Source organism: Ornithorhynchus anatinus, chromosome 4 (genome assembly GCF_004115215.2).
Source record: "Ornithorhynchus anatinus isolate Pmale09 chromosome 4, mOrnAna1.pri.v4, whole genome shotgun sequence".
In the NCBI taxonomy this organism is placed as follows: domain Eukaryota; kingdom Metazoa; phylum Chordata; class Mammalia; order Monotremata; family Ornithorhynchidae; genus Ornithorhynchus; species Ornithorhynchus anatinus.
This window is the reverse complement of record NC_041731.1, coordinates 65,726,024-65,740,045: the sequence shown is the minus strand read 5'-3', so window position 1 is coordinate 65,740,045 and position 14,022 is coordinate 65,726,024. Positions and strand designations below refer to the sequence as shown.

General features: G+C 42.7%; 1 protein-coding gene across 23 annotated transcripts in view; it reads right to left on the bottom strand.

The window, feature by feature from the left end:
- The window catches only part of RIMS2 (regulating synaptic membrane exocytosis 2), a 695,597-nt gene that overhangs the window by 500,600 nt on the left and 180,975 nt on the right, over nucleotides 1–14,022 (bottom strand). The window lies entirely within an intron of this gene.

The following is a 14,022-nucleotide window of genomic DNA, read 5'->3' as shown; positions in this document are numbered from 1 at the left end:
TCCTAATTCTTGGGCCTAAATTTAAATTGATAGCTTGCCTCAGAGGGCACATTTTTCAGGCATCTTTTCACACAGTCTCTGCCTCCTCAAGCCTGCAGGCATGAAAGGGAAGTCTCCAGATTTTATACTTTATTTCCCTGTGTGGTCCTGCCTATAGCTCTTGAAAGAGTCAACGGGGTCAGGTGTCATTTCCTAGTGCCAACAATCCCCCAACGTTTAGAGTCACTTCCTTTTTAAACACTTTCCTCTCCCAGAAGGTAGGGATAGGATCGGTTTGGGGAGGGGTGGGGGGTGGGGCACAACCAAGATGAAGTCCCTGGAGGAATCCTGGAAGTCATTTTCTCAACTGTGAAATGCAACCAGTCTTGGTATTGAGTTTCCCCATAAAATCCAAAGAAACAAAGTGGGTTTGATTTTTAAAAAGGAGAAGAATCTACCTTTTAAATAATAAACCCCATTAGAGACAGGGACATATCTGATCTGCTTATCTTAATCTAATCCAGGGCTTCAATCAATGCTTGACACAGAGTAAGCATTTAATAGGGACCGTTATAATAGTAACAACAATGAAAAGGTAATTAGGAATGAACTCCTTATTTTCCTACCTGGGCTCCCCCATTTCCTGTCATTATAGACAGCACCACTATCCTCCCTGTCTCACAAGCCCGTACCTTGGCATTATCCACGACTCATCTCTCTCATTAAACCCACATATTCAATCTGTCACCAAATCCCCTCAGTTCTACTTTCGCAACTTGGCTAAAATCTGCATTTTCCTTACATTCATTCATCCAATTGGATTTGAGTGCTTATTCTATGCAAAGCATTGTACTAAGCATTTGGGAGAGTGCAATACACATTAGACACATTCCCTGCCCTCTCCATCCAAACCGCTACCAACCACTTATCCTACACTCTCTAGATTACTGCATCAGCCTCTTTGCTGACCTCCCTGGCTCCCGTCTCTCCCCACTCCAGTCCAGAATTCACTCCACTGCCCAGATCATTTTTCTACAAAAATGTCAGTTGCTGTTTTCACTCCTTTAGAACCTCCAGTGGTTGACCATCCACCCCTGCCTCAAACAAACTCCTTACCATATGCTTTAAAGCACTCAATCACCTTGCCTCCTACCTCACCTCACTACTCTCCTACTACAAATCCAATCTGCACACTTCTCTCCTCTAATGTTCCCTAATATTCTCCTCTTATCTCTCTGGCCCTTCATTCTCAGTCTCCTTCATGGGCTCCTCCTCTGTCTCCCACCCTCTGACGGGGTCCCTTAAGGTTCACTTCTGGGTCCTCTTCTATTCTCCATCTACACCCACTCCCTTAAAGAATTCATTCACTCCCATGGCTTCAACTATCACTTCTAGGCGGGTGATACCTAAATCTACATCTCCAGCCCTGATCTCTCTCCCTCTCTGCAGTCTGGCATTTCCTCTTGCCTTCAAGACATCTCTACTTGGATGTTCTCCCATCACCTCAAGCTACACATGTCCAAAACTGAACTCCTCATCTTCCCACCCAAACCCTGTCCTCCCCCTGACTTCCCCATCACTGTAGATGGACCACCATCCTTCCTGTCTCACAAGCCCGTGAACTTGGTATTATCCTTGAGTCCTCTGTCTGATTCAAATCATATATTCAATCCATCACTAAATCCTGTCAGTCTCACCTTCACAACATTGCTAAAATCAGCCCTCAATTCTCCATCCCAACTGCTACCACATTTATACAAGCATTCATCCTTTCCAGTCTGGATTACTGCATCGGCCTCTTTGCTGACCACCCGGTCGCCTGTCTCTCTCCACTCCATTCCATACTTCACTCTGCTGCCAGATCACTTTTTATAAAAACATTCAGGACACGTCACCCCACTCCTCAAAGAACTCTGGTGGTTGCCCATCCACCTCCGCATCAAACAGAAACTCCTCTCCATTGGCTTCAAAGCACTCAGTCACCTTGCCCACTCATTCATTCAATAGTATTTATTGAGCGCTTACTATGTGCAGAGCACTGTACTAAGCGCTTGGGATGAACAAGTCAGCAACAGATAGAGACAGTCCCTGCCATTTGACGGGCTTACAGTCTAATCGGGGGAGACGGACAGACAAGAACAATGGCAATAAACAGCGTCAAGGGGAAGAACATCTCATAAAAACAATGGCAACTAAATAGAATCAAGGCGATGTACAATTCATTAACAAAATAAATAGGGTAACGAAAATATATACAGTTGAGCGGACGAGTACAGTGCTGTGGGGATGGGAAGGGAGAGGCCCCTTCCTCACCTCGCTGCTATCCTACTACAACCAGCCCACACACTTTGCTCCTCTAATGTTAACCTTCTTACTGTGCCCTGATCTCGCCTATCTCACCGCCTATCTCACCACCTATCTCTAGCCCACATCCTGCCTCTGACCTGGAACGACTTCCCTCCTCAAATCCAACAGACAATTTCTGTACCCCAGAATTTCTGTACGCTTACTGAAGACATATCTCCTTCTAAGAGGTCTTACCTGACTGAGCACCCCCTTTCCTCTTCTCCCACTCCCTTCTGGATTGCCCTGACTTGCTCCCTTTGTTCTTCCCTAGTCCCAGCCCCACAGCCCTTATGCTGCCCGGCTCATCTTCCTGCAGAAACGATCTGGGCATGTCACTCCCCTTCTTAAACAACTCCAGTGGTTGCCTATCAACCTCCGCTCCAAACAAAAACTCCTCACTCTAGGCTTCGAGGGTCTACATCACCTTGCCCCTTCCTACCTCTCCTCCCTTCTCTCTTTCTATTGCCCACCCCGCACGCTCCGCTCCTCTGCCACCCACCTCCTCACCGTCCCTCGGTCTCGCCTATCCCATCGACTCCTGGGCCACGTCCTCCCGCAGTCCTGGAACGCCCTCCCTCCTCACCTCCGCCAAACTGATTCTCTTCCCCTCTTCAAAAACCCTACTTAAAACTCACCTCCTCCAAGAGGCCTTCCCAGACTGAGCTCCTCTTCTCCCTCTACCACCCCCCCTTCACCTCTCTGCAGCTTAACCCTCTTTCCCCCCATTTCCCTCTGCTCCTCCCCCTCTCCCTTCCCAGCCCCTCAGCACTGTACTTGTCTGCTCAACTGTATATATTTTCATTACCCTATTTATTTTGTTAATGAAATGTACATCACCTCGTTTCTATTTAGTTGCCATTGTTTTACGAGATGTTCTTCCCCTCGACTCTATTTATTGCCATTGTTCTTGTCTGTCTGTCTCCCCCGATTAGACTGGAAGCCCGTCAAACGGCAGGGACTGTCTCTATCTGTTGCCGACTTGTTCATTCCAAGTGCTTAGTACAGTGCTCTGCACATAGTAAGCGCTCAATAAATAATATTGAGTGAATTAATGAATGAATAAATCTGTAATTTGAGAATCAGCATGGCTCAGTGGAAAGAGCACGGGCTTGGGAGTCAGAGGTCATGGGTTCTAAATCCCGGCTGTGCCACTTGTCAGCTGTGTGACTTCGGGCAAGTCACTTAACTTCTCTGTGCCTCAGTTACCTCATCTATGAAATGGGGATTAAGACTGTGAGCCCCATATGGGACAAACTGATCACCTCGCATCCCCCCAATGCTTAGAACACTGCTTTGTACATAGGAAGCGCTTAACAAATACCATCATCATTATTATTAATTTATTTATATTAATGTCTGTCTCCTCCCCTCTAGACTGTAACACCATTGTGGGCAGGGAATATGTCTGTCTATTATTATATTGTATTCTCCCAAGTGTTTAGTACAGTGTTCTGTGTACAATAAGTACTCAATAAATATGATTGAATGAATAAATGAATATGGGTTCATTCACCCCACACATCCAATATGTCACCAAAACCTGCCAGTCTCATCTTCACAACATCGCCAAGATCCACCCTTTCCTCTCCATCCAAACCACTACCTTGTTAGTACAATCACTCATCCTATCCTGACTGGATTACTGCATCAGCATCTTTTATGATCTCCCAACCTTCTGTCTCTCCCCACTTCAGTCTATACTTCACTCCGCTGCCTGGATTATCTTTCCTCAGAAACACTCTGGGCATGTTACCCCCCTCCTCAAAAATCTCCAGTGATTATCAACCTTTGCATGAAACAAAAACTCCTCACTCTTGGCTTTAAAACTCTCCATCACCTTGCCCCCTCCTACCTCACCTCCCTTCTCTCCTTCTACAGCCCATCCTGTACACTCCGCTCCTCTGCTGCTTACCTCCTCCTCACTCTGCCTCGTTCTCACTTCTCCGTCGACCCCTGGCCCACATCATACACCTCTGGCCTGGAATTTCCTCCCTCCTCACATCTGCCAAACTAGCAAACTTCCCCCCTTCAAAGCCCTACTGAAAGCTCACCTCCTCCAGGAGGCCTTCCCAGACTGAGCCCTTATCCTCTGTTTCTCCTCCCCTCCATCGCCCCTACTCTCTCCCTCAGCTCTAGCCCCCTCCCTGCCCCACAGCACTTATGTTTATATGTGCATATTTATTATTCTATGTATTTTATTAATGATGTGTATATATCTATAATTCTATTTATTTATTTTGATGCTATTGATGCCTGTCTACTTGTTTTGTTTTGTTGTCTGCCTCCCCACTTCTAGACTGTGAACCCATTGTTGAGTAGCGATTGTCTATTTGTTGCCAAATTGCACTTTCCAAGCTCTTAGTACAGTGCTCTGCATACAGTAAACTCTCAGTAAATACAATTGAATGAATGAAATAAGAATTAATTATGATTGTGGTATTTGTTAAGTGCTTACTATGTGCCAAGCCCTGGGGTAAACAGAAGATAATCAGGTTGGACACAGTCCCTGTCCCACATGGGTCTCACAGTCTAAGTAGGAGGGATGGAGAGGAAGGAGAAAGGATAACCTCAAAGTTAGAAGCACTGTGGCTCAGTGGATAGAGCATGGGCCTGGGAGTCAGAAGGACCTGGCTTCTAATCCCAGCTCCACCACATGTCTGCTCTGTGACTTTGGGCAAGTCACTTCACTTCTCTGGGCCTCAGTTACCTCATCTGTAAAATGGGGATTAAGAATGTGAGTCCCTTGTGGGACAGGGACTGTGTCCAACCTGATTAATTTGTATCTACTCCAATGTTTAGAACAGTGGTTGGTACATAGTAGCACTTAACATGTACCAGAATTAATTAGACTATAAGCCCCATGTGGGATGGAGACTGTGTTTAACCTGTTTACTTTATATCTACTCCAGTGCTTAATATGGTCCTTAGCACATAATACTTAAATACCACAATTATTATTATTATAATAGGGGAGCAGCGTGGCTCAGTGGAAAGAGCCTGGGCTTCGGAGTCAGAGGTCATGGGTTCGACTCACGGCTCTGCCAATTGTCAGCTGTGTGACCGTGGGCAAGTCACTTCACTTCTCTGGGCCTCGGTTACCTCATCTGTAAAATGGGGATTAACTGTGAGCCTCACATGGGACATCCTGATTACCCTCTATCTACCCCAGCGCTTAGAACAGTGCTCAGCACATAGTAAGCGCTTAACAAATACCAACATTATTATTATTATTATTACTATATTACAGGTCTGAGATATGAGAATTGTAGTTAACTACAATGGGAAACTTATGTAAAGGAAAAGCTTTGGGTGGGAAGATGAGGATTTCAGTTTTATTGAATTTTAAGGTGTAGGGGGGTTATCCATGTAGAAATGTCTTAGAGGTAGTAAAAAATGCGAGATTACAGGGAAAGAGAAAAATCAGGGTTAGCGAGGTAGATTTGGGAATTATCTAAATAGGAGACCAAGAACAGGCAAAGTCCTGAAGGACACCCACAGCTACGAGTGGGAGGCAGAGAAAAATCTGGATCAGGCAGAGGTGCAAGGGGAGACCCAGAAAAGAAGTGTCAGAAAAACCGAGATTAGATAGTATTTCAAGAAGAAGGGAGTGGTTCATGGTGTTGACAGCAGCAGAGAAAGTGAGGATTAAATTGATTAGGGTCCATTAGATTTGTCAAAGAGGCCACTGATGCCCTTGAAGAGGGAGTGAAATTAGCTCAAAAGAGGCGGAAATATTGGTCAATACGGCTGGCAAGAAAGGTTTCAGGAAAGTGTGACCAGAATAACTGTGAGGATGAGACTATCATATCAGCAAAAAGAAAGACCGCAAAAAGCTACTAGGAACTAGTATGGTCAAGGGTTGATAACCAGTCCAATTTGCAGAGTTTACATATTTCTTTTACAATTTAGTTTACAGACCCAGCTCCCAGCTGCCACTTTCCACATCTGACTCTTATTTGATTTACCAGATGGCAACCTTTTTTTTTTCCCCAAGAGTCATTCTATGAAGTTTTCTTTGAGAATTATCATGGCTTAGTAGAAAGAGCACAAACCTGGAGTCAGAGGACCTGGGTTCTAATCCTGACTCTGCCAACTACTTGCTGTGTGAACTTGGGAAAGTCACTAAACTTCTCTGTGCCTCAGTTTCCTCAACTGTAAAATGGCAATCAAATCCTCCTTCCCCCTTAGACTGTGAGCCCCATGAGGGGCAGGGACTGTGTCCAACCTGATAAGCTTGTATCTCCCCCAGCGCTTCAAACAGTGCTTGGCACATAGTAAGCACTTAATACCACAAAACAAAACAAACTCTAGTCCTGAACAGAATACCCAAAGGACCACTTCTCTAAGGAAACATAATGGTAAATGAATTCTTCCTTCCTCTAAACTGATGATATAGGGTCATATGGCAGCCTTCCTTATTGTTTGGGGAGTAGAGATAGGACAAAGACAATAATGGCAGCATTTGTTAAGTGCTTACTATGTTCCAGGCACTGTACTAAATGTTGGAGTAGATACAAGGTAGTTAGGTTGGACAAAGTCCCTGTCTCACGTAGGACTCACAGTCTTAATCCCCATTTTACAGACAAGGTAACTGAGGCATAGAGAAATGAAGTTACTTGGCCAAGGTCACACAGCAGACAAATAGCAGAGTAGTGATTAGTAGCCAGGTCTTTCTGATTACCAGGCCCATGCTCTATCCACTAGACCATGCTGCTTCCATACAATGACTGACATTTTTGCATTCTGTTAGGGATGAGGTGGATTGAAGGGGAGTGAAATAAAAGGGAGAGAAAGAGAGAAGAAGATGGGGTAGAGAGTAGGAAAAAATAGGGGAAGAGAGAAAGAAAAGATAAAGGGAAATAGAAAGCAAGGGTTCTCTCACTTGAGCTATACCTCTGGATTTTGCTTTTAGTTACTGCACTGATAACCAGTGGAATGTGCTTTCAACCTTTAGAAAATGATTACAGCTTGAAAAGAGGAGTGGTCAGCAAGTTCATATCTTCCTCCCTGTGGCTTTGGGCTGAGAAAAAGCAATGGACATACATAAGTGTGGTTCTGGGTGAGGGGTTCTAGAGAAACAGAGCTAAAGGAGTTGAACTAATGATTTGTTATACTAATAGGATAATTGGAAGAGCAAAGATGTTGGCAATATATTCAACAGTAATGAGAGTGAATGAAACTACACAAGGAAAATGCAAACATGAAAAGGACAACTGGGTGTAAACAGATTTTTTGCTTCAACAGAAGACTCAGAAGTGATAGAGTAAAAATGCTATCATTGTACAATGAATTTCAGAAAAATGTTAACAGTGAGAAGGTAGAAAATGTATCCTCATATAGACTAATACATCAAATAGTAAAGATCAGCAAAGGGGTCATGAAAAGAAGGAAGAAATAAGACTGAAGAATAATCACTCTTTGATTAATAACTAAATATAATCCCATTTTTATAGTGAAAAATGTGAAGCACATTTTACAGGAGCAGAGAATATTATTGATGGTATTAGTTTCCTAGTAACTAAGGAAATCTAACATAAGCAGCAAAACTAAATGGAAATCACAGGCTACTAATTGTGGATTATATGACAAAAATATTAAAGTTCAAATGACTAAGGACTGAAGAAAAACAACAACAAAATTTTTCCTACATCTTAGATGGTTTTTCATTGTATATTTATAGTTTAAAAAAAACAAAAAACCAAAAAACCCAAGGTATTATTCTTAAAATGGCCATTAGCAATCACAAACACATTTATGTTCAAGGAGTGGTATGAGTGAAAACCACCAATATGTCCTCACTCTGGGCTGTCCTGTCTCCAATCCAGGGATTTTTCCCCTTGCCTGGTACGTCCTATAACTTCAGCTTCACCACATCACTCATTCTCCTCTTCAAATTCAAACCTCTTAATTGGTATTTATTGAGTGCTTACTGTGTGCATGGCACTCACTGTATTTATTCATATTAATGCCTGTCTCTCTCTCTGGGCAGGGAACGTGTCTGCTAATTCTGTTATACTGTACTCCCCCAAGTGCTTAATACAGTACTCTGCACATAGCAAGTTCTCAATAAATACCATTGACTGATTGTATTAAGCATTTGGGAGAATATAAAATTACAAAACTCTCACTTCCTCCTGGAGGCATTCCCTGATGAAAATTTCCACCTTTCAGGTCATGTCACCTCATTATTCACTTTAACATTCATGAATATTTGTTTATTCACTTGTTTCTTATAACTACTTTCTCATTTTTACCTATTCATTCAATTTAGTCCTCTCGAGCAGATTCTTCTCCCATATTAGACACTCCTTAGAAACTTTTACTTCGATTTTATATTTCCCAAGAATCCAGTACAAGCTTCTTTTTATTAGCCATGAGACTAGGATTTTCCACAATTACCACATTTTATCTAAATCAAAATAATCAACACCATCTATTTGAAATAGTTCACATCGGCACATAGTACATTTTCAATATGTTGATCCTAAACAGGGACAATGCCTGCTTAGGATAGACAATTACTCTCCCCCACTTCAAAGGCACATCTCCTCCAAGAGGCCTTCCCAGGCTAGCCACCAACCACCCCCAACCACCACCACCCTTCCTCTTCTCCACTCTCCTCTTCGTTGTCTTAATTGCTCTCTTTGGTCTACTCCTATCCCAGACCCACAGTACTTATGTACATATCTGTAATCTATTTGTATTGGTTTGTCTCCCTCCTCTAGAAGGTAAGCTCATTGTGGGTGGGGAATGTGTATGTTCATTGTTGTATTGTACTTTCCCAAGTGCTTATTACAGTGCTCTGCACACAGTAAGTGCTCAATAAATACAACTGAATGGATGAACAAATGCCTGCTTAGTCTTACATTGATCAGTAGAGTCAAAGTGAGTAGGTGCTTAGAAAATATATAATTGATATAGACAATTTCCCCAATCCATCTATGGCCAGACTCTGGACCTTCCCCTTTGAAACTATGTCTACCACAAGAGTGATTGTGAAAGAAGACTGCAACTGCTGAATCCCCCCGCCCTACTTCTCAAGAACCTTCACTACTGCCCATCCACCTCCAAATCAAACAGAAACACCATACCATCTGCTTTAAAGCACTCATTCAGCTCACCTCATCCTATTTCACCTCACTAATCTCCAATTATAGCTCAGACTGCATACTTCACTCTAGTGCCAGTTTATACGCTATACCCCAATCTCATTCATTTCACCAGCTACCCTTTTCCCATATCCTCCCCCCTAGTCTGGAATTCCCTCCCCCTGCGCATATGCCAGGCCACCACTCTCTCCACCTTCAAAGCATTATTAAGGTCACATTTCCTGTAAGAGGTCTCCTATTAAGGCATCTTGTCCCCACCTCGTTCTCTCTTCTGTTTTGTCTATGCCTTTGGATCTTTGACCTTTGGACATTTCATATTTGCCCCAACTCCACTGCTCTTATATACATATTTTTAAATTAGAAATTAGAAATTACATATTCACATTAACGTGTCTCCCCCTCTAGACTTTGTTCTTCCACCTCCCAGCCCCACAGCACTCATGTACATATTTGTAATTTATTTATAGTAGTAATCATTATTATTGCGGTATTTGTTAAGCACTTACTATGTGCCAGGCACTGTTCTAAGCACTGGGGTACATACAAGGTAATTGGGTTGGTCACAGTCCCTGTCCCACATAGGGCTCACAGTCTTAATCCCCATTTTCCAGACGAGAGAACTGAAGCAGAGAAAAGTGAAGTGACTTGCCCTAGACCGCACAGAAGACAAAGAGGCAGAGCCAGTATTTGAACCTATGACCTTCTGACTCCCAGGCCCGTGCTCTATCCACTAGGCCATGCTGCTTCTGGAATTAATGTCTGTCTTCCCGCCTCTAAGCAGTAAAGTGGTTATGGACAGGGAATGGGTCTGTTTATGGTTGTATTGTACTCTCCCAAGCACTTAGTACAGTGTTCTGCACATGATAAGCACTCAATAAAAAAGATTGATGTAAACTCATTATGGAAAGGGAACATGTCTGCTAATCCTGTTATGTTACACTCTCCCAAGCTCTGAGTATAGTGCTCTGCACATAGTAAGCTCTCAATAAAAACCATTGATCAATTGACTGAATCCTAGACTTTACAGGACCTTTACTCAAGCCCTCTGCCTCGAGACAGGATGACATCATGCCATTCAAGAAAAAAGGCTGCCTTGCAGATCTCTAGAAATTCTACAGCCTCCCTTAGTAGCCTCATCCAATGTTTAATCACCCTCAAAGTCAGGAGTCATGTTTAACCTAAATATCTTTTGCAATTAAAGCCCATATTCTCAAGGTCTATCCCCTATGGAAGTATTCCTTTGGCATCACTCCACTGCTTACTTTACTGAATGAATCTCCCCAGTGGATAAGCACAATGGAGCTGAACAACACTACCAAACTTGTGCACTTCCCGGTTCCCACATAATCCTAAAAGGGCCAGAGAATGATGCAGCATGGCTTCATTCATTCAATCAAATTTATTGAGCGCTTACTGTGAGCAAAGCACTGTACTAAGTGCTTGGGAGAGTACAATTTAACAATAAACAGACACATTCCCCACCCACAATGAGATTACAGTCTCAGTGGAAAAAACACGGGCCTTGGAGTCAGGAGACCTGGGTTCTAATACTGACACCATGACTTGCCTGCTGTTGTGATCTTGTGTGAGTTATTTAACTTCTCTGGGCCTCAGTTTCCTCACCTGTAAAATGGAGATTCTTTGCCTATTCTCCTTCCACTTAAACTGTGAGCACCATGGACATGGGGCCCGTTTCCAACCTGATTATCCTGTAGCTACCCCAGCACTTAGTAAAATGCCTGGCATAGTAAGCGCTTAACTACCATTAAAAAAAAAAAGTCCAGCACCTTCTCCCAAGTGGCAAGCTGCCAATATCCTGTCAATCAGGAGGATTTTTTTACACTGTTCCATTATCAGCCTGTTCCTTTGTTCAGGTCTATGGAAACCTGCCACACATGGGGATTAGGATTACCCTTCATTCAAGTGTGTACTGGGCAAAGAGGTACAACTGGGGAGGAAAGGGTGAAGGGAGAAAGCAGGGCAAAAAGAACATAGAAATTCTCTACTCCATATCTGGGAGGGGAAGCATGCCCCTGATTAATATCCAAACCAAGTAAGTTATTTATAGCAATTTCCTAATTCAGAAGGGCAGAATCACACTCATTAAGCCATATTAGCATGAGATCAAAGATCAACAAAACATGAAAATTAGCAATATTTACTCTCAGTTCTAAGTCTGTTTTTTTTTGGATTTTAGAAAAATGTCTATCACCTCATTTCTGAATTACTTGATCATTTCTTGCTTATTCTTTTGACACTACATCACGGTGAGCATTACTGAATACAAAATCTGACACTTCAGGCTTGGTTAACTTGATAATAATAATAATGTTGGTATTTGTTAAGCGCTTACTATGTGCAGAGCACTGTTCTAAGTGCTGGGGTAGATACAGGGTAATCAGGTTGTCCCATGTGAGGCTCACACAATCCCCATTTTACAGATGAGGTAACTGAGGCACAGAGAAGTTAGTGACTTGCCCACAGTCACACAGCTGACAAGTGGCAGATCTGGGAGTGGAACCCATGACCTCTGACTCCGAACCCAGGCTCTTTCCACTGAGCCACACTGCTTCTCTAACTTGATTTTGGAATAAACTAGAACAGTGTGATGTACCCATGGATGTTTAATAAATACTCTCAATGGTGATGGCGTGGAATGTGGTTGGAACACAAAACCAAGGAAAGGAAAATTCAGTTTGCTAAGACAAAGTTAGTAGAGAATAAAGATTTCCAAAGTCTGATGGAGAAAAGAAGGCTACCGATGACCAAAGAGCCAAAGTATCCGATTGAAAACTGAGGCAAAAAGTGATTCAAACAATTTGATTCTGACAAGAGCCAAAGAATTCAGTCAGCAGCAGAAATAGCAACACTAATATCCACCTCCTCCACTTCTCTAGATGGATTCTCCCTTTCTCCCCAACACACTAGAGTAAGGTTGGGCTGTTCACCTCAGGCGACCTTTGATGCATTCACTCTGGCGCTGCTGAATTAGTTGCAATAAATTAAGGATTTACCATTTGCAACTCACTGATTTTTAATGCTGATCAAGTAATGTTCAACTCATTTGTCCACATCAACTCGTTCTTTTTTATTCACATTTTCAGCTGCGGGGCAATTCATGTTAATCACTTGCCTTCTTTCAGCTGACTGGGATGTCTGTGTTTGGGTGAAAAATCAGTGTAAGTCACTGTGAGTATGTGAGTGGGAGAGGAGAAAAAGAACAAAACCTAATACGTGAAAGAAAAGTTTTTTGGTTTTTTTTTTTTTAATTCTTCTTCCATCATCCTTCCTTCTCAGTGATCGGTTCTACCTTCACAACATCACTAAAATCCACCCTTTTCTCTCCATCCAAGTAGCAACTATGCTGATCCAATCACTTATCCTAATGCGCTTTCATTTCTGTCTCAGCCTCCTCGCTGACCTCCCTGCCTCTTGTCTCTCCCGACTCCAGTCCACATTTCACTCTGTTGCCCAGATCATTTTTCTAAAATAAGTTCACTGAGGTTCACAAGTTGGTTCTATCTACAAAACCTTCTTAGTCCCCTGTAAACTGGATTCTGTCCTCCCAGCATATCAACCAATTAGTCATATTTATTGAGTGCTGAGTGCACAGCACTATACTAAGCACTTGGGAAAGTATAATACAGCAGAGTTGGTATACACTCTCCCTGCCCATAAGGATCTCGCAGTCTAGAGAGGGAGATAGATATTAATATAAATAAATTACACATTTGAACATAAGTGATATAGGGGCATTACTTCATCATTTTAACTTCTTTATGAAGGGGCTTGGAGTTTTAGAAGGTGACATTTGCAAAAAGAGGGCTTCTTGGATCATTCTTGCTTCTTGTCTTCCTTGCTATTGTGGGAAATCCCTCTATCCTTTTCTGCAGCAAAACCCCACAAGAAGCAGTGTGGCCTTGTGGAATCGATCAATTGCATTGACCGAGCGCTTACTGGGAGCAGAGCACTATATTAAGAGTTTGAGATAGTACAATATAAAGAGTTGGTAGACCGATACATTCTGGAAGAGGAGATCGACGATATTATAAACAAACTACTGATAGGTTCATCAGTGCTGTGGGGTTGAGGGTGGGGTGAATAAAGGGTGCACATATAAGTGCAAGGGCTTTGCAGAAGGAGAGGAAGAGGAAATGAAGGCTCAGTCGGAGAACGCTTCTTGGAGGAGATGTGATTTTAATAACACTTTGAAGGTGGAGTGATGGTCTGTCGGATATGAAGAAGGGCATTCCAGGCCAGAGGAAGAATGTGGGTGAGGGGTTCATTGATTCAATTCAATTGTATTTATTGAGCATTTGCTATGTGCAGAGCAAGAAGATAGAAAAGGCTGAGGTACAGTGATTAGGTTGGCATTAGAGAAGAAAAGTGAATGTGCCAAGTTGTAGTAGGACATCTATAAGGTAAAATAGGTAGGGGAAAGCTGATTGAGTGCTTTGACACCAACAGTAAAGAGTATATGTTTGATGCTGAGATGGATGGGCAACTACTGGAGGTTCTTGAAGAGGGGGAGCTAAGGACTCTTTTCTAAGTTTTGTAGAAAAATGATCTGAGCCACAGCGTGAAGTAC